The following is a 20,185-nucleotide window of genomic DNA, read 5'->3' as shown; positions in this document are numbered from 1 at the left end:
ATATTAAGATGTCCATCATGTTTCTCCTCATTTGAGCAGCTCTTGTCTATGCGCAGGGCATGTCTGTAGGGGATGGCTTCTTTAGGGTGGCACATTTAGAGATGTGCAGTACTGTGAGGTTATCTGTGGGCTTGTGGTAGAATGAGGTACAGAGGTGTCCATTCTTAAATGAGATGCGTGTGTCCAAGATTGAGACTTATTCTGAAGAGTAAGTTCATCATAAGTCTGATGGTGGGATGAAACTTGTTGATATCATTACATCTACATTTCAGTGATTCCTTGCCATGAGTCCATGTCAAGACTCTGAAACAAGCAATTCCTCTCCTGTCATATTGTGGATCTCTAAAACAGGCAAGCTCTTGGCTAACAGAGTGATGGCTTTCATGGGGCTATGTCCACTATGTCTTCAGTCTATGTCAGCAATTTTTAATTCTCAATCCAAGATTAACTCTCTCTGAGGCCTTGTGGTGTCAATTGGGTCGGTGATTTTCGGAGATTGTAGGTTCTTAGGTTTGCTGGTTGTGGTTGGTTGCTGTTGGTTCCCCAATTAGGAACAGGCCTGAATCGGTAGTTTCAGAATTGCTGTCAGTATGCCCCTTCCAGAGATAGCTCTTGAAAATAGCCTCTGGAATGAGCTGTTGAAATTCTTCTGAGATTGGTATTTGGAACGCCTCCTAGGGAATAGCTTCTGGGGATTGCTCTGAGGGAGATAGCTGTTTGAGATCCCTCTTCTGGAGATAGCTGTGGGAATAGCTCTTGGGGAGATAGCTCTTTGGATGAGATCAGGGCCTGCAATTGTACCAATTGTGGACCTCTTTTCTCTGGGTCTTTGTGCTCTTGCCATTGTGTTCGTGAGAAAATCAATTGGCTTCCCAGTAGTTAACGAATACGAGTCAATTGAAGTCGAAGGCCCGATATCTCTTTGAATGAATATTGATTGAAGTTGAATGTTTGGTATCTGTATAGGTTCCACAGGGTCCGGGTTGGGCAGCTCAAGGTGTAAAAGTTAGTTTCAGCTGAGAGTGTTAGGTCTATTTGATTGTTCTCTTTGAATGAAGGTTTAAACCTGTTTTTGGGTTGACCAGTGGTCCCAGAATGAAATCGCTCTAGCTCTGTGAGTATTTGCTGCAGCCTGAGCTCAGGCTTTCGATCAGTATTTCAGATGTTAGAAAATTCCAGTGTTTTGGTCCAATATTGTAGAATATGAGGATTTTTACTCAACCCTACATTGTCGGGCCTGAGTCACTCAGGTCCCAGCAGGTACCTGCTCAGGCACCTTCCTTAGCCACTGTGCCAACCTGGTGGTTTCTCTCAGTGCAGAGTTCAGAATTGCCTCTCTCCCTCGCTTACACTGTGAGCCCCAGGAATTTCCCTTCCCACATGTGCCTTCTTTGGCTTCATCTCAAACCCTTCTGGCTTTAGTTACAGGCCAAGGTTAGGATGTAGGGCAGTGAGGTGCTCGCACTAGTCAACCCTGTCCCTGTGTATGCGGCCCAGAGCACCTCTAGCTCTCAAAAGAGTTAGGGGAACCCTACGTAACTGGACCAGGTTCCTGGATGCCACATGAAGATCCCTCCTCTCACCCTTCTTCTGTGGGTTGGGAAATCCTTCCTTCAGTACCCACTCCTTCCATAGCCGAAGCAATCGCACCTCATATCGGAAGGACCACCGTCCTTCAAGCCAATCCTTCCTACACTTTGTGTGGCCTTCCTCCTCCCCCTGATCCCTGGCTGTTCCTGAACGCGAGGGACAGTTACCTCACTGCTGTTTCCTCAGCCGCCTGGTGGTCTTTGAGGACTGTTCTGCCTTGGTCCATGGCCTCGGGAGGCTGTTGATCACAAGGACCCGTTGTCATCCCTCTTCTCCCCAACCTGCAGCTTCACCCCCGCCACCGCCCCACCCCCTCACTCCCCCACCCCCCGGGTTGAGGCACCCTCCCCAGGCACTCAGCTAAACAGGCCATAGCCTGTCTGCAAACACCCTGTGAGGTTTAAGCTGTGACTTGGACGGTAATCTCTATTTGGAAGAAGGAGCTTCCATCATTGAAACCCAATGTTTCCAAGGTCTCTTCCCGGATGACAGTGAATATACTCCGCCCCCTTATTACTATCAGCAGAGAGGCAGAACAGCAGCAACTTGGCCACCTCAACATCATCACAGCCGTGTATTTCCCCCGCCTATTCCACTTCTGTAAAGTGTACACAGGGAGTCCCCTTTGTGTGTAACCTTGTCCACCATCGCGCTGAGCTGCTGGGTTCCACACAGGAACACAAAGTGACTCTCCAGATCCCCTTGCTCCTGTGTTGTAATTCTGTTGCTATACTGGGCACATGGGTCCTGGTCCCATACTGCCCCTGACCTCCCTCCATCTACCTGCTGCCGAACTGGGCCTGATCCTGCCGCCATAGGCTCCCTCCCGCCCTGCAATCTATCTGCCCTCATTGCTGTTACACCAGGTCTCCACCCGGCACAACAGGTGACCAAGTGTCCCGACTGCCCTCCAGTCCACTCCCACCTCGCCCCATTGCTCCTCCCCACTTGCCTATGCTCCACCCAGGATAATCAGGCAAGCAGTGCCTCTGGCCTGGTACAGAGCCAGACCCAGCCTACAGATCTGCTCCTGGCAGAGATGGTATTCTTCCCTTTGATACCCTTCACTGCAGGCTCCCCTGTAGGCTGTGTCGAGGTCCCTTTGCCTCTTCTCCTGCACTGGTACTTGCTTCCCCAGACAGCTATTTTCCTCTTTTGGTGCTTTATCACTATTCTTGGCTTCAGTGACCTGACACTGCAGGTTTCTGTACCTTTGCTCTGTTTGTCACCTATCTTGCCTTTTTCACTGCAGGTCTGTGTACAGCATTTCTCTTCTGCCTTGGTTCTTATAGTAGAGCCTCCCTTAACTCTGTCTTCAGTTCCTTGACTTTCTAATCCAGTAACAGGACCTTCCCTGAAGTCAGAGGAGCCAGATTGCTTTTCTCCGTGGAGTGCTTATTCTCCTTGTTGTCAGTCCACTGGACTGCTGATTCCCCGGGTGCTCAGCTTACAAGAAAACAAGGACCTATTTCATTGACATACTTACATTTTTAAACACATAGGAGGAGATCCTCTCCTCCATCAGAGATTTTGCTTCTGAAATACCCTCAATCCCATCACATTCCTTCTGTCGCTGTCCTGCCATGGTTGGCATTAGGGTTCTGGTTTGCAATTAGTAATTTGCTGATTTTAGGTGTTTCGAATCACTCCCCAGATCCCAGGTTCTAGACACTGGACTTATAATGGAAGGTGAACTGAAGAAAGTAGTAGACAGGTGGTCCAGGACCAAAGAATCTCTGAGTGTATTTAAAATGCAAAAGGTAATGTAAGAAATAACAGTAAATGCAATAAACAGTGAAATTGATGCAATCAATTATACAGAGGACAATAATACTATTAAATATTCTACTATTAAACACTTTTAGAACCTAAAGACCACAGTTTTAATCACAGAAACGATATACAGGCTTCCTACCCTTGGGGTCCCATGAACGGTCACCACCCGCCTTCCCCTCCCTGTGAGCTAAGTCGGAATCTTGGATTTGGCTGATCTCCTTCCTGGAAGACAGTTGACATTCTCTCAGGATTTAACTGAGCTACTTCCAGATTTTAGCCTCACTCACCATCTGAATGGCTTTCTTCAGAGTCAAATTTCAGGCGAGGAGATGAGGAGAAATTTCTTTGTGGGGAGAATGGTGAACCTGTAGAATTATGTATCACAAAAGACCATGGAGGCCAAGTCAAAAAATATAGGATTGATATAATATTTATGCATAATATTAAGAGAAATAGATAGATTTCTGGAAGCTAAAGGTGTCATGGGATGTGAGAAGAAAACAAGATTTGAAATAGAGGATCAGGCATAATTATGTTGAAAGGTGAAGTAGGCTTGTTTGGCCAAATGGCTTACTCCTGCTCCTATTTTCTACGTTTCCATGGCAGAACCTTATCAGGCCCTGAGCAATGTGGACTATGATGAGATGAATGGTAAAATCTAGCAAAATGTTCAGCGAGGCTCATCTCAATATCAAGAACAACTCGCTGCATTACTTTCGCTTTCCCAAGTGTCTTGGCGAGATTTTTGCTCGGTGGTGGCAGATTCTCAATTACTTGTTAGATACCAGGAATGTGCAACTTGCCTTGTGAGGAAGGGCTAGACTGGCTAAGCCTGCATCATGTGGAGTTTAGAAGAGTCAGAGGTGAATTAACTGAAACATGTAAGATTCTGAGGGTATGTGACCAAGCGTACGTCAAAAGTATGCTTCCTCTTATGGGAGAACCTAGAACACAGCATCATAAGGGGCTGCCCATTTAAGAAAGAGATGAGGCAACATGTTTTTTTCCTCACAGTTTGTTGCATGTCTTTGGAATTCCATTCCTCATAAGGCAGTGGATGCTGAATCCTTAAATAATTTTAAGGTCAATGCAGTTAGGTTTTTGATTACCAAGGGGCTGAAAGACAATCTGGGATTCACAGAAATCTAAAATTGAGGTTAAAATCAGGTCAGTCATGATCTTATTGAATGGCAGAGCAGGTTAAAAGGTCTGAGTGGCACACTCTTGTCCCTTGTTGTGCGTTAACGGTCTAATTTGCAACAGGTTACAGTTTTACCAAACTTGTCATGCAAAGTAGCCACCAGGAAAATTTGACATGGAAACCAGAGAGAATTTTTGGCAGACCCATCTCAGTGCTTCTTTGAAAACACTTCCATGCTGGACACTGAGCATCAACCCCTCAAGGTATGCTCCATGGGCGGCGCTAGTCATATGCACTCCAAGTCAACAGGCATTGGAATCCAAAATCTGCCAGCCCTTAGGAACCATTATGTCATACCACTTACAGAACAGCACGGACCTTGGTTTGAGGTGGGCACAGAAACTGAAATGGAGTGAGTGTGAGTATTGATTAGAAGGAGATAACAGTAATGCTGGCAAAGTGGAGAAGGGCATTAAACTTCTTTTTATAGTGCTGTGCATTCCTGTGGATGGTTAAGACTATTTTAACCTGGGTGGCAATCTGAGACCATACTGGCATTACCTCGTGTCAGGAGCTCCACTGCTTTTCTGTTAAATTATGCTGTTACCAGAACTTTATTATTTCTGAGGTTAAGGTAACTATCAAAGCTTTTCAGTACTTCTTCAAAGTATCTGTGGCTTCTCATACAGATTAGTGAGCTATATTGTCATCACCTTTGTTCTCAGATATGTATACAGGTAAACTTCCCCTTCATGAAGCCATGTTGACCATGTTGGTCAATACATATTTCAAAATGCACTGCAATTACATGCTTTACAAAAGATTCTAATATTTTCCAAATAACATACTGTCTGCAGCATAGTTTTCCACAAGATGTCTGACTCTGTGCTTTATTTGACCCATCTCTGACTCTTAATCTTCTTGGCAATTCATTTCTGGTGTTTTCACTTCCTTGTGTGATAATTTGCTTTCCTTTTTTTAAAAGTTGTTAAGTTTGGCATTAACAGCAATGTTGTTGCTCTGTACTGCTATCAATGACTTGCCCAAGTTCTGTACAACTGAGCTAGCATATTTTTGCATTTTACTGATAAATTGGAAGGATTCCTGCCTTTCATGGATGAAATAAAAGATTCTAAGCATTGTCTGCTTAGGCTTCAAGTAAGTTTCCTCATTACTTTAATTCTGGGTTTGTTGCATTCCTGGGTCTATGACCTCAGTATGAGTCACTTTGATTTCCTTTCCCCATAGTGCTGATGCTTGGTCTGAGATGTAAATGCTTCACGTAAAGCTTTCCCTATCTATAATTATGCACTGTTGTTAAAGCTTTTCCTTGCTCACAAGGGATTTCAATTTATTCATAGAGCCTCACATGTCCATTTGCTGTCTAGCTGAAACTAGCCTTGGAACTATTCCGACAGATCACGGGCACCCAGTGCGATCTGGAATTGATTTAGAATGACATACTCCAGATACAACATTCTGAACTCTCTTACTGCTCTTATTGAGTCTGAAATGTGAGGAAATGATGTTGTCGTGCTACTTTCACTGGACCTGCAATGCAGAACCCCAGAGTAATATTCTGGGGACATGGATTTGAATCCCATCACTTACCAGAAGGTTACTTTGAATTGAATAAAATAAATCTGGAATAAAATGCCAGGCTGATGGTTCATTGATACAAACTCATCTAGCACACAAATCTCTTTTAGGAAAGGAAATCTTCCATCCTTACCTGGTCTGGCCTTCATGTGACTCCAGGTGGGTGATTCTTAACTGCTTTCTGGACAATTCAAGATGACAATTAAGTGCTTGCCTTGCGAGCAAAGCCCATGTTCTAGGATTTATTTTTAATTGCTTTCACTATTCACTATAGATTCTGCCACATTGAATGTTACCATGAAGGTTTCTTCTCAGGGTTCTTAAATGTTCTGTTCTTCCTGCTCCTGCCTCTCTTCCTGAGTAGGAATCTTGAAACTGTGTCTCAAGAATCTTCAGAGCACCACTATGGCCAGTATGTGGTGTGTGACAGCTAAATGGAATCCTCACTGGGACTGTATCCTCTAGTGTTTTGATGAATGAGACGGGATCCCATTGAAACCTACAAAATACTTAGATTTCAGGGTAAATGCAGGTCAGATTTTCACCCGATTGGTAAGTCTAAAACCAGGGGGCACAAATTTAAAAGAAGAGGAAATACCACTTAGGACCAAAATGTGAAGGTTTTCTTTCACTCAGAGGCTGTGCATCTGTGGACTTCCCTACGCTAGGGGGACTATTGAGTATATTTAAAATCAAAGTGAATAGATCTCAAACTGTTAATAATGTAAGATTATAGAGCTGTTGTGGGCAAAAGGCATTGAATAATAGAATTCCCACAGTGCTGAAAGAGACTATTCAGTCCATCAAGTCTGTACCAAATCTCCAAAGAGAATAGCGAGTTTTGAGAAGATTTGTAGCTCAGGTTGACATTTTGGATGTAGGTTTGCTCACTGAGCTTGAAGGTTCATTTCCAGACATTTCGTTATCCTACTAGGTAACATCTTCAGTGGGCCTCAAGTGAAGCAATGCTGAAAATTCCTGCTTTCTAATTATATGTTTGGGTTTCTTTAGGTTGGTGATATCATTTCCTGTGGTGATGTTTTTCCTGTGGTGAAGTCACTTCCTGTTCTTTTTCTCAGGAGGTGGTAGATGGGGTCTAACTCGATGTGTTTATTGATAGAGTTCTGGCTGGAATGCCATGCTTCTAGGAATTCTCATGCGTGTCTTTGTTTGGCTTGTCCTAGGATGGATGTGTTGTCCCAGTTGAAGTGGTGTCCTTCCTCCCATATGGATAAGGAAGGACTGAAGGTGTTACCTAGTAGAGTAACGAAACTTCTGGAAATGAACCTTCTAGCTCAGCGAGGAAACCTACATCTAAACCCTCCAAGGAAAATCCCACCCAGACCTACCCTACCTCCGTAACCCCACATTTAGCATGGCCAATCCACCTAAACCCTTTGGAGTGTTCCATGATTGCATTAATTGCCAAGGCAGGTTCAGCATGTTTATGTTCCCACTAACTCTCATCAGGATGCTTGAGTAATTCTCACTGCTGACCACTGTGTTGTATGGGGCTGCCTGCACTACGCTTGCTATCACCGTCTTCTTTTAGACCAGGAATCTGCAGGGTCTGCCTCATCTGGTGTGGTTGAGCAAAACCACTGCTATTCTCTTATCTTAATAACTTGTAGTCTATTGCATGTTAGCAACTAAGTACAAGTTACTCTGATGTAATATACCTCATTCTGAAAACTAACAGGAAGTCTTAGATGGTAGGCCATACTCCTTTTAGATCCTGAGTCCCTATGACATTGTAATCAGAGTTAGTGCTTAATCCTTTTAGACCCTTACACCCTTATCAAAAATATGCCTTGTATGTAATTTTCAGTTCTATTTCTTTTCGAATCTTATCTGCAAACAGTAAAATTTCAAAATCATGCAATGCTTTGTAAGTCATAACAAATAGCATCAAAACACTCAATGAAAAGTATACAAAGAAAAATATGTTCGCACAATTTACATTTAAATATAATATGGTGATATTATGGTTCTGTAAAAAAATGGTTTTTGTCAATAATTACTTAAGATAAACGATAAAAGATCAATTTGAGATGGAATCATCATTTTCATAATGTTCTAAGTCTCGATATGACAAACGTCTGAAAAAAGTACAGCTCAAAATTGGAATGAAAGTATTTTGCTGCATGTTATGGAATTTAAAACTGAGGTTACTCTCCAATAATAATAGCAGCAGAATAAGAAAACCATTTCAACAACAGTGTTCAATACAGTCACAATTGTTGCTAAAAAAGTCACAAAAGCAGCTTTTTTTTTTAACCATCATCCATCATGTGAGACAAAGAGGATGGGTCCATATCTCTCAGAAGGGTATATTAGCAACTAGTTTTATTCTCAGCAAGCACTATGAGGTGAAACTCAATTTGCAGTTCTTCAAGGTGAAAGGAAGTCCTTGTCAAAACCCGGCAGCCAACAATAGACGATGATTTATAACATTGTTGGACATTCAAATGACAACACCTTGAACAAAATGATCAGTCAATGACTGAATAATCTTCTTTGAACTTCACTATAGGTAAACTAAAGTATATGCAGATCATTCTTCACACATAATTCAAGTTGACAGACAGTGATATTTCTAACTTGGCTGAAAGATATTCTAAATACTGTTGTAGATTAGATTACTTACAGTGTGGAAACAGGCCCTTCGGCCCAACGAGTCCACACCTACCCTCTGAAGAGCAACCCACCCAGGCCCATTCCCCTGCATTTACCCCTTCACCTAACACTATGGACAATGTACCATGGCCAATTCACCTAACCTGCACATTTTTGGACTGTGGGAGGTAACTGGAGCACCCGTAGGAAACCCACGCAGACACGGGAAGAATGTGCAAACTCCACACAGACAGTTGCCTGAGGCGGGAATTGAACCCGGGTCTCTGGCGCCGTGAGGCAGCAGTGCTAACCACTGTGCCACCATGCCACCCTCAATGTATGTTTTCAATTAAAAAATGATTAAGGTAAAGATTTGTGATAAAATGAAAACGTCACCAATTGCTTTAAACAAAGTACTGCAGACCAGCACTCGGGATATTTCAAAATGTATATGTAAAACAGAAAAAAAGATTTGGAGGGCTGACTTTTCCCAAAATTTGGCTAAGTGTCAATTTTGGCAAGTTTCACAGAGGCTTTCCTATTACAAGCTCAAGTGAGTTTTCTTGCACAATTTCATGTTTGTTACCTCATTAATGATGCATCCTGTCTCTATGATGCCACTCTTGTACTATCTTGCATGCCTCAGTGTTGGAAGTGTTCACCACTGCCGGAACCTTCCAAATGTCAGGAACTTCCAGTACCCATGCCACAGTGCCATAATATAAGGTCCAGCTGCAAAAGCTGTTTAAAAACTGCCAGCCAAGAATATTTCCACATTTCCAGTGTGTGAGGAACTCCAAAAGGATATGACTAATAGAGGAAAATTGTCTCTCCGTTTGTGGATGAACCGCGGGTGAAGACAATTGCTTTACTTTTCCCTCAGGACTGCCAGGTGAGATGTGGCACCAGGGCCAGCCAGCCTGCTCTGGAATTGCCAACTGAGCCAGTTCAGTTCCCAATTTATGGAGGAATGTCCAGCAGTATAGTGTAGGAGAAATGTCAATGACCTTCTGTGCCTATGAGTGTAACCATATTCTGTCCTACTGATGACCCATCTTCTGCCCCACCTCTGAAGAGGAAGCCCCAGCCATCTAAAGAAAGTACCAGCAAGGCTGTCATATTCAGATGCTGACATTTCAAAGAAAATTTGAACTATATTAGAGTTAGGAGAACATTCTGATGAGCGAATCACTGTTAGGTCTTTGTGGATGACTGGGGAAGAACTACGCCAGTTTGCTGGAGTGCTTGCTGAACCACACACAGGAGACTTTGCAATGGTGATAACCATTAATAATAACATTCAAATCCACAAACAGACATAGGAACAGCAGGCAAGTACCAACACTGGGATAATAATTCCTGCAACTAAGCCCCTCTGTACTCACTTCACTTACCATACTCTCATCTAGTTGCTGAAATGTTATGTGGAAAGTCAGATCATTTTCCATAATATCAAGAATTCCATTTTTCCATTTTTCACCATATTTTCACAACTGTCTCACCATTGCCATATTGCACAGGGTTTGTAAAGTTCTGTACATAGTTTGTCAGCTAGTTCACTCAGCTTTAGTTACTGGATTTGATATTCTTTATTCTATCAATGCAATGTGAGTTTGGTTAAAGTTCATGGCTGACAAAATAGACAGAAAATAAATATACTATCACAATCGTCATTCTTTAGTAGTTAACGAAAGGAAATTTATAGCAACATTAACTGGGCTGCATAGTGGCTCAGTGGTTAGCACTGCTGCCTCACAGTATCAGGGCCCACGTTTGATTCCAGCCTTGGGCAACTGCCTGCGTGGAGTTTGCATGTTCTCCCGATGTGGGTTTCCTCTGGGTTCTCTCGTTTCCTCCCACAGTCCATAGATGTGCAGGTTTGGTGGGATTGGCCATGTGTAATTGCCCACAGTGTCCAGGGATGTGCAAACTAGGTGGAGTAGCCATGGGATAAACAGGGATAGAGTTGGGGGGGGTGGTGGTGGTGGTGAGTCTATATAGGATGTTCTTCAGAGGGTTGGTGTGGACTCGATGGGCTGAATGCCTGTTTCCACACTGTAGGGATTCTATCATTTCAAATTCAGTGGTATAACAGGATTTGTTGCATCTGCTGTAGATATGTCATTGGACAACAGAAATTGTACAGTGGATAGGTAAATTATGAGGAATGAAAAAAAGCATGGCTATAAATATCAACCCCTGTGCTGATTTCAGCATTTCTTGTTGGATCCCAAAAGGGTCCTTGGCACATACATTCTTTGCAAGCTACACAAGACAGCTTTTCTTGAGGGTTTTAGTGCACACACTGAGTGTATCAACTAGATGTTTGTAAAGTTGGATGACTGTGACCGCAGTAAGTGTAAAACTAATTTGTTGCCAGTGCTATTGCTGAAAAACAATGATCCAGCTAATGCCCACTTTGCAGTTTACAATGCTGAACATGCGAGTAGTATCTGTGGTTAGAACTTTGCTGTCACCGATCCTCTTTCCTTTGACTGGATCTAAATGGTCCAATTGGTTTACAATGGTAGAGGAATAATCCCTATTAAGTCTGAACAATGAGATGTATTTTGTTTCATGATAGCATTTAAGTACAAGTTACAATTGTTTGGTAGACATTGTAAGGAAGGCTATAACAACTGTTGATATCGGTCTGCATTCTATGAGATCCTCAGATATTCTGTTTTACCTCCACTCAAGGATGAACGAGGTCATCAGATTGGGTTGAACAAATTTAACACTTTCAAAACCATTGGTCAAATGTGGCCTTGATGTGAAGGGCAGTCACTCACCTCTAGAGTGCAGTTCATTTGTCTACTTTAAAACCAAGGTTCTAATTGGTCAGGAGCTGAGTAGCTCTAGCAGACTTTAACTTAGCTTCAGTGATCAGGATATTGTTAGGCAAGCACAGCACGATAGCACTGTTGATGATCCTTTCCATCACTTTATTGATGTTTGAAAGTAGACTGACAGGACAGTAATTGGCTGCGTTGGATTCATCCTGCTTTTTGTATGGAAGACATATCTGAGCAATGTTCCACCTTACCAGATATTTGCCAATGTTATAGCTACTGCAATAGCCTGGCCAAAGGGCTGACATGTTCTGGACAACAATTTGACCTTTGCAGTACATCCTTCACATTTTGGCTGAAGTTAATGATTCAACGGGCAGCCTGATTGACAGCTTGCTCAACTGATGTGCTGTAAAGACTGAAGCACAAAGCTATAATCAAAGAGTAGAGAGCAGATAGAGAAACAGGGAGATATCATTGTCAGACATCAATGAGGAAGAGATGGCACAGGGGACAAGGAAATGTTCAAGCTTTCTTGTGGTCACAGAGTGGATCAAAGACAGACTACATGTTTTGGGAGAATCAACATGGGAAGAGGGAGAGTGTGGAGGTGAGGGGTGATCATCTTGAGAGATCAAGGAGCAATATCTGATTGTGAGAGAAATATATTTGTTAGGCTGGGTGGAAGCATACATGCGCTTTCTGACCTGCTGTTAGTGTATTCTGGATGCAAAGTGTGCAATGGGATTTAGGCCAATGTTACCTCCTCATCTCCTTCTTTAGGCTCATGTCATGTCCTTTAAGCTGTGGGTATCCTGATGCCCAGGGCAACCTGGTTGCAAGGAACTAAATGTAATCTTTTTAAAAAGTTAAAATCATCTGCACCTTTCTGTAGTTTACTAACTGACCAATATTCTGTGAGTTGATTGATCACCAGCAAGCCCCAATCCTACCTTTGTTAGTTGATAGATTGAGGTAAATTGAAATTGGGTTTGAATTTTTCAAAAAAAAACTAACGCCCTTCATTTCATCCAAGCCCAAAATCCATGGGATTAAAAATATCATCTACATTCAAAAAGTACAAGGATCGTATGACATTGTTCTGAGTTGTTTTGAAAACATTTTCAAAATTAGTTTTTGAAGCAGAACCAGCGTTTACACACAAAAGTAGGTTAACGAAAAATGGAGAAAGAAATCTGAGATCTCAGTGGTGTCATGTGATCCAGTGAAGGATAAACAGGGACTCTCTGGATCAAAAGGTCATGTTCAATACTATTATTTCTCTGACATTTTACATAACTTCCTGAAGAAAAATCAATAGAAAAGTAATCCAGTTCTGACTATTACAACAGAAATCATAATGAAGTCTTTCTTTGGTTTAGGATAATCTAATGCATAGGTGATGCTTTTTTTTCTGAATTATTGTAGAGTCATAAATGGAAAAAATTATAGGAATATAGGACTCAAGAAACCCTTAGTGAAAAAATAACAAGAAATATGCTGAATTAATTTTTTGGCTGGAGTGTAAAGATTGTAATTTTGGATTTGAAAGCATTAGACTGTGAATATTAAATATGAGCTATAAGGATATAGCTTTCCACCTTCTCTTACAATTCAGAGAGTCGAGAGTATCAGAAATTCTAGTTTGTTCATGCAGAAGACCAGACTGATTAATATCTGATACTTTGATGTTTATTCTTTCTGCCATTGCTTCCAATCCATCCTGCAGTAATCTGTCTCTGGATTAAAGTACATTTGCAGCATAAAAGGAACACAAATTCAGAGTTTATGAATACTGCTTAAATGCAGATGATGCAACTGTGGGACGGCAAAACCAGATTGATTATCACAGCAACTGTTTTATTAGAGCTTTCATGTCTCTGAACAATCCTTGTTTCAATTGATGAATGCTAATGGCTACTGCTAAAGAATATTTCGTGACTTGGTTTCTGGACATGCTGGAGTTTTCAAAGATCAGGCTGAATTATTTCCCAGCTCTGCTTAACTAGCATGGACACTTCGTAACTCACCTGCATTTTTGTGTTCTGCGTATGGGATGCAAAATATCTGTCAAATAAGTTCATTCAACCTCACCAGAAAATAAGTATAATAACGATCGCAAAAAACATCTTTGTCCAAAGATGTATCTTTCCACTGCAGGGCATGTGTAGTGCACTAGGTCCTTACCTCACTGTCAGTGATGGCCGTAGCTGTTCCTGATGTGGAATTCTGCATTCCACATTGAACCAGGGTTACATGTCCGTGTTTATATTTGTAATTGAGGAAAACTGTCATGAGGCTGTACAACGGAGCAAACTCCAGACGCTGCCTCTGTGCGCCCTGGTTGTTTGCATAAGGTAATGTTAAGTGCAATGATCTGTCTAGCAGACATCAGTCCCCCACATGGATGAAATGATGTACATATCACCTAGATCTTTGACCCGAACAATGACCTCTCTGCAAGATGTCACTGCTTTGATGCAGGGTGGTAGCAAGTAATGTTTTTGTTTTTCTGGCACGGATGGATGCTTGTTATAATGAGGCCAAGCTAAGCACACTTTGTTGGCAAGAGGATGCCACTACAAAGACTTTTCACAACTGCTTTCTTCACAAAAGGTCCATTCCATCTATTGAAGTCACAGCTAAACCTGCATTAATGATTCACAGATGAATAATATTTGTTTTTCCATACCGGCGGTGAGAATTTCATCCAAGTCATAACAGAATGTTTAGATCTTCATCAGAATAAATGAGGTGGCATATCGGTTAGAACGGAGTTTTAGGTTAAATATTAAATATCTTTCATTGATTCATCCAGAATCCTAATCCAGATGGAAAAATCATCTCTATGAACAGGAGGCATGCTGTCAGCCTGTCATTTCCAGCAGGAGGCATATCCCCTTTCAGCTGACCCTCACCAGGAGGGTAGGTCACGCTGAAGGTGGCAATGTTAATTAGAGTCTCCACAGCTCATGTGATATAATCACAGTTCCTCTTTCTGGGTGTTTTCTCTTTAGAACATTCAGTGTGTTACAACATTCCAAGTTGCAAAATTTAACATTATCTTACTTTGACCACAAAAGTAACAATCACAAGGCAGTGGAATCCAACTAAGAGAAATTGGGACAGTCAATTTTTAGTATGTTTGTAATTCATTCCCTGTTCTAGGTGAGTAAAGAGCATCCTGAAGAGAAATGTTCAGCCACAGATGTTGCTGCTCAAAGAAACTTTTGTCCAACACAGCTGTCCAATGACCTTTGTGTACCTGTCATCTGTCTGCAGATTCTTGACTGCTGCAGTGTCCACATTGCCAGTTCTCCATTGCCATTGGAGAATGGACCTGGCAATTGGGCACTTGTAGTAAAATAACTCTACCAAGACACCCTTTATTTACATGTGGATGAGGGAGAAATGGCATCAGAAGTGTGAATGCCTTGACACTGATCCAGCTTCCTCTGGGGCAGCTCTCAGAGTGAACAGAACATCTGACACTCCTGTTTATACCTATCAGTCAGGGCTCCCTGATTGGACCAAATTAACAGGGAACTCATATTCTAAGAGTTGCTCCTGGTTGGTCTTATTACAATCAATACATCCCTCCCCCTCTGAGTTGAAGTACATAGGCCAGTTCTTTATTTTGTAGTTCCTACTGGGGTGTTTTAGCATCGGGTCAGGTTCCTCCAGCACTGTCTTTGATACAGCTGATGTGTAACTCACCTCCTGCACTCAGAGTGTCTCAGTAGAAATTCATTCTCTTCTACAGCTGGCAAAGGTGTCGAGGTGGCAACATCTGCTGTGTCCATCTCAGGTTCCGAGAGAGAACCCAAGGATTCAGGAACAGTCAGAAAGGCAGTCGAGGAGCTGGGCACATTTTGCTCCTGCACTGTTTGCGAGTTTGTAGCTTTATTCAGCAACATCACACCTACATGAAATTTATACATCACTGGACCTGACCTCATGTCGACCTCTTACCTATGCAGGGGCACTCCTGTGGTTCCTACACCAAACTTCATTCCCTGAAGTAAACTGTCTCTCTCGCTTAGCGGAGCTTTATGGCTGGCATTCACACTCCAGATGCCATTTCTCCCTCCCCTGTCCAGGTCCAGGAAGATTAATTTTAATCTGGTGCAGAGTCTTCTTCCAACTATCAACTGTGCTGGAACTATCCCTGTAGTTGCATGAGGGTAGTCCTATAGTTAAATAGGAGCCAGGACAGTTTGGTATCTAGTGAAGCTGTAGGCTAATTCTTTAAGTTTCTATTCAAAGTTTGGACTGCTCTTACTGCCAGACCATTGGATCATGGATGATTATGTGCCAAATACCTTTCGACTTTAGGAAATACTCAAATTCCCTGATGGTAAATAATAACCCGTTATCTGTGACCAACACTTCTGCGAGCATGTATGTTGCAAAAGATGCATGCAAATTTTCTATTGTTGATCCTGTGTTTGACAAATGAACTCTGTGCAGGTCCAGCCACTTTGAGTGGGCGTCCACAATGACTAAGAATATTGATCCCATGAATGTTCCTGCGTAGTCAACGTGTAACCGAGTCCAGGGTTTACCTAGCCATTGACACGAATGTGGGGGAGCTGCTGGCAGTAATTTTTGTCCTTGTTGGCACTCTGGGCACTGCTTCACTAACACAGCTATGTCTGCATTGAATCCTGGCCACCGGACATAACTTCTCACCGACAGCTCCATTTTGGACATGCCTGGATGACCCTGGTGGAGTTCAGCCAGTATCTGGTGGCAACCTTTTCTCAGAATAATCATTCTTGCTCCCCATAATGATAAGTCATCCTCTGCAGTGATCAGGTCTCACTGGCACTGGAAAGGTTTCAATTCTGGTTGTGACTCCCCTTTGGTTTCCCTCATCACCACCAGGTCTTTCCATTTTTCCAGGACTGGATCTTTCTGTGTTCAAAGCTCTGATATTGTCAGCTGTGACTGGATGTGTGTCCAGAAAATTTATGGACTCTTCCAGTGACAGCACCACCGATGGTGTATCTGCCAGTGAGAGGTGGCTCAATGCATCTACATTTGTTCTTTGGTCTCCAGAAGAGTGTTGCAACAATAGCTGACCAAGTGAAAGCGTTTTCAGGCACTGTGCTGGAAATCTTGGTGAAAGAGCTGGAAACTAAGGGGCATGCACTTACTATTAGAGCCCTTCACTGAATTCAGCCTGAAGGTATGGGTTGCATTGCCTTGTCCTCTTTAAATAAACCTAGCAAGTGTTTGTGGTTCATTATTGTTATGAAGTTCTGTTTTCTCTGACTCCAAATATGATAACCAAACCTTCAGTCACTATCTGGGAGTACTTATGCTCTGCATTAGCCAATGTCCTGGATACAAATGCTATTGGGAGATCTCTTCTATGAAGTCCACCAGCTGGCTGACCTTGTTACAGTCACTATAGCAGAAGCCTATAAGTGACTTTGATTAATATAACAACCATATATAACAGATATGTCTATACAATCTTTACAGGTTGATAGCCAGATTTGGTCCAAGGACTCGCCCCCATCCATTTACTGATATGGCCATTTGTTTGCATAAGTGTGCAGTATATTTGCCACATAGGCATCTGGCACTTGCTGTAGGCGTTACATTGATGACTGAGTGTGCTGCATAGCAAGATATCCCTTCCTAATGAGAAAACTATCACCCCAACCATTAAATGCATAGGAGATGCCACAATCTGCTCGCAATATCAAGATATACCTAACCAGACTTGTCAAAGGAGTTTGGTACAAATCTCGCCAAAGTCCAAATTATTCAGGCCTTGAGAAGATTCTATCCCAGGAGCAAATAGGTGGATTGAAGCTATGGATATTAGATAGGAGTCTTAAGTGATGGACTTTGTTGGTAGGTAAGTGACAGATTTGATTTGAGTTCAGCAGTGAATGAAGCTAATGCCACAGTGAGGAGAATGCATCTTTCAATGGCCCACCTTTTGGTTGAACACAAGTATCACCAAGTGCGACCTACTCACCGATCAAAGTGGCAAAGCTCAAGGTTCCAAACAGGTTTCAGAATAGATATTATATATACTATATATAACACGCAATAACTTTTGAAAATGAATTATAACTCACTTGAATATCATATGTCATTAAACTTTTTCCTGCACTTCATGCAAGTCCTTGGGGCTACACTACTTCTATTGATCTCTATCAATATCTTTTGCCACTGCCTTCTGAGCTTTTGTCAATTTTCACTCCGTTGAGGATAAAGGAAATAACCCTTTCATTCCAGCTGTTCCACCAGAACTTCCAGCACAATACCTGAAAATGCTCTCACATGGTCAGCTATCGTCGATTCTTTGTAAAGACAATATTCAAAATGACTTCAGTACAAGTAACGGCCACAGTTCACCTCCACTTTAAAAGCTACCAGGTAGTATTAAAAGCACTCCGAATATTGGGTTAATAGCTGCTTAAGTGTTCAGTCAAGTAAGACAGAATGTAACACTAGCCTTGGAAATAAGAAAGCCATTTAAAGAAGGCATGCTGACTTCACTACAATCGATAGACACAGGCTAATTGCACATTGTAATCATTGCATCCATTTTCAGAAGAGCAGGAATTTACTCCCTTCAATCTGGAAGATATCACATGATTTAAACTTTTCAAAGATGACCTTCATTTTGTGCCAAGCCTGCGCAATGACAAAAAAAAATAAGTAAGAAATAATACATAATTTTAAATAGTCTGAACATTCAACTGTTAACCACATAGTGTTAAAAGAAAACAAATAAAACTTATATTTGGCTTGGTGCGGTGTTAGGTCAGATCTAGATTTGATTTATGCAGGTTTTTCCTCAATTACATTCTCTCCTCTCCAGAAAAATAGAACTTGAGGGATATTAATATCTAATCAGGGCATGAAACAAATGGTACATACTTATAGAATTTGTGTCACCATTTCTGTTATATAATTAGCACAGAAATCAAAAGTGTCCTTGACTATTTTAGGAAGTCACTGCAAGGGAAGTGAACGTACCAACTGAAAACACTCTTAAGGAAAGCACAGCACAAAAGCAGCAGAACCGACAATGCACAATCTTCTCAAAATCAATCCAAATCTGATTTGGAATAATGAAAAATTCGATGATATTTATTTTTCACTGATAAAAACAAAAGGATGTATTTTCAAATGCCAAGGTAAAAGGTAAAATGAAATCTCTTTAATGTAAAAAACATGATTATATGAAACCAATAACAAAAGCAATTCAGAGAAGATATGCGACTGACTTAAGACAAATATAGACTCCTAAATTTGGAAACATCTTGTCACCCTTAATTGACTGAATTGAAATTTGAAATCTCCTTAGGATGACAGATTTGAAAATATTCACCAGTCATCATCACTATTAAAGTAATAAAGCTTTATTACTTCAAGCTTAGGCTAATCGAGAACACAAGACATTCAATTATAGGAAACTGAAACACAGACCTTGAGTTTAACCTCAAACACAACAAGCAAGAGTAGGACAGGGTTTAACATTTCACCAAGGCAGAGATTGATAATATACAGTCCTGCCTTTTCACTGATATATTTAAACCAGACCCCTGACAATTGAAAACCTGATGGAAATGTAATAATTGCAATCTGGGTTTCCCTGGGCTTGAATCTCTTGTTCACTCCCTGATGATTGCTCAGGATCGGCCCGTTCCCAACTGTAGTGCCTTGCTGCTATTATCCTGCCAGTTTGGCTGACTGGCAAAGAAGACCTTCTGTTAAATGCAGAAACACATTGGCATCTCGAACCATAGTAAATTTTGCCTGGTATCAAACTCTGAATGCCTTTGAAAGAGGGACATCTCCCTCACAAGCAAACACAAAGGGCTTTGGTTTATAGGATTCCTGCATAGCAGCTCACCCTCACTTTGCCTGCTGTTGCTTCAATACCAATGGCATTGGGATGGAGCCTTTAAATAGGAATTAATTTCCCAAATAAAGCATCAGTTGGCATTTAGATAGAAAGGCTGTTCACAGCCCTCACACCTTCAGAGTTAATCAGGCAAAGGTGGCAAAATGGCAGCGTTACCACACCACCCCCTCCCACACAATTAAATACTTCCTGCCTCCACAATCAACTTGAGTGGGTGGGGCATTGAACATCACTCAATATGTTAAGTGGAAATATATAGATTAACACCTATAATTAGCTGTGAACAGCTACCAACAATCATTTAATTTGGTACAAACTTACAAGCATTTATAAACTAGATTTTGCAGTAGAAATAATAGTGAGACTAACACCACACACTGTTATTAACCCGTAAATCAGACAGCAGCAGACTGCCATGACATATGTACAATTAAATGCGTAAATCAGAAAGTTGCTGCCTGAGATGTCCTTCTCCTCAGGAAGCAATACAGTAATAATATCTCAGTTTTGAAATATATGCAACAACATGAAATTGCACTGCTTATCTGATTCGTACACATTAAGCTTACCAAAAAAGATTGATGCTGATTCATTTTATTCTAAGACACTTTTAATCATCTATGGTATGGCCATAATATAACACTGGGATTAGCACTGAGCAAAGACTAAACTGGACCAGAGATATAACTACAATGACGACAGGACCAAGTTAAAGGCTGGAAATTCTGCTGAAAGCAATTGACTCGCTAACTCTCCAAAGTCGGTACACAAGCT

Source organism: Chiloscyllium punctatum, chromosome 5 (assembly GCF_047496795.1).
Source record: "Chiloscyllium punctatum isolate Juve2018m chromosome 5, sChiPun1.3, whole genome shotgun sequence".
Lineage (NCBI taxonomy): Eukaryota > Metazoa > Chordata > Chondrichthyes > Orectolobiformes > Hemiscylliidae > Chiloscyllium > Chiloscyllium punctatum.
The sequence above is the reverse complement of the archived record's forward strand: the minus strand, read 5'-3'. Positions refer to the sequence as shown.